The sequence below is a fragment of the Morone saxatilis genome, unplaced genomic scaffold, assembly GCF_004916995.1.
Source record: "Morone saxatilis isolate NCDOM2014 unplaced genomic scaffold, NCSU_SB_2.0 Contig3, whole genome shotgun sequence".
NCBI lineage: Eukaryota > Metazoa > Chordata > Actinopteri > Moronidae > Morone > Morone saxatilis.
The window spans coordinates 22,356,781-22,358,699 of record NW_023339873.1 but is presented as its reverse complement, the minus strand read 5'-3'; the positions used below and the strand labels follow the sequence as shown (position 1 = coordinate 22,358,699).

The 1,919-nt window shown below is 42.1% G+C and overlaps 1 protein-coding gene across 1 annotated transcript in view; it reads right to left on the bottom strand.

Annotated features, from left to right (window-relative positions):
- gabra2a (gamma-aminobutyric acid type A receptor subunit alpha2a) overlaps nucleotides 1-1,919 on the bottom strand; it is a 37,333-nt gene that overhangs the window by 26,501 nt on the left and 8,913 nt on the right.

The window sequence follows — 1,919 nt, the reverse complement described above, 5'->3', positions numbered from 1 at the left end:
CATATGCCTGAATTTCCTGTAGAAAATAATCACTTGATTTTAAAATGCATTTCAGTGATCTGAGACACAACGCCATTCCCAGCTGTGTCTATCATGCATCTCCAGGATGATGTTAACTGTGTGATCCCTCTGCTTCATCATGTCTCTGACTTCCTATTTACTGTAGTTGAGGTATAAATGAAGAGTGAGCTGCCACATTTCATCTTGCGCGGAGAGACTGTAGAGCCGCCAAACATAAATTACATATACAGCGGGAACGTTGCAGTAATCTGTCAGTCTTGCACTGCCTGGGGTGCTGAAGGTGGCACAGACATCATTTACTCTATTCTCCGCAAGGATAAAAATTGTTTCTTTTCACTTGTATGACTCCTAAATGTCATCGGAGCTGTAGCTTGAACACAAACTATAATTCCTCCATGGGAAGATCACCACATCTATCAAACACACCTACACTGTAAGAAAAAACTTAATCTTAAGATTGTTGATACCTACACACCCACACATGACCTTTTGCCAACACACACAGATTCATTTGTTCTTGACAGTCAGAAAGAAGCACATGTTGGATGACTGAGTATAGACAGCATGCTGAAAGTGAGCACAGGGACTGTCGGTGTCAAGTTGCTCAGATTTGTTCTGGAGCATGACCAGAGCCACACCACCAAAAAATGCTTATTGTTGTAATAAATGGTTGACATGTCCTGACACTGCGCTGGAAACTGTAAACTGTGCACAGTGCTGGAGGGGACATAAGAGTACATTTAAAGCTGAGTTTGCTGTAGTTTGTAGTTATATGAATTTGTACCAAAGGTCTGTGCCAGGGGGTGCCAGTGCATTCATGAGTTCAGCCTTGTCAGTGTGGCTGCTGTNNGGAAGGTGGTAAAAAAGTTGGTTTCGAGTAAATCTGTAAATCTGAATGTCCTGTAGAATATAATGGAATAATACATTCATTTTCTTTGTTTTGATATCAAAATGATATATTGTCCATCGTCATCAGCCATTGAAAAACCCTTATTGTCGACCAGTATTATAAGCCACATTTGTACGATACACTTTTAAGAACTTGGTAATTTTAAACTATATATTTTATGCCGGTGAAGAATTTTAGTTATTGGACGTCTGGATGTTACTATATAGCAGCAGCTCTGCCTCGCAGCCCCTCCGGGACATCCTTTGTCTGCAGAATACAACGTCAGAGAAACACTGATTTTAAAGGTGGAACTGCTATAAAATGATCTTTAAGAGAATGACAGTAAGTCTCTGGATTTGAAACAAATACATTAACACTGTATGATGTTTTTCTCCTGCCTACACCAATTCAACATTGCAGTCGCTGTGTGCTGCTACACCTTTATTGTGAGCATGTGTGTGGATGCTGTTTTATGGGTAACTCAACCCCTATAGACTACAATATGCCCTGGTATTTCAGTGGCCTAACAGCTTTATAAAGAAGCTGGACCACTTCAGTTACTGGGTCAAAGTGGAGGGGTTCAAGTATTTGGGGTGTCATTCATGAGTGATGGTGTCAAGGACTGTGTGGCTCAGAGGCAAAAGGTCAAAATTCTTGTTGTTATGTCTATATAATATATATACATACATACGATACGAACGACATAACCACAGCAAAGAGTATACATATTCTAAATACAGCGACACTTTAACACTATCTTAACCCCTCTCTGTCCTGTGCGAGCACCAATCACGTTCCAGCGTGTTAGACGGGACTGATCTTGTTTAAAAGACGCTATGGGCGCAGAATGGTACAAAAACTCCTGGCAATCAGTGAGCACCGGTTACGAGGGCCAACGGTCCTCGTATGCGGCTGCATCCGGGATGCGCAGCAGTAAGCGAAATAATGAGCATAGGAGGGGGGTGGCTGGCCTCGTGGCCTCATACCTGTTGCTCTGCGTGTAAATGGC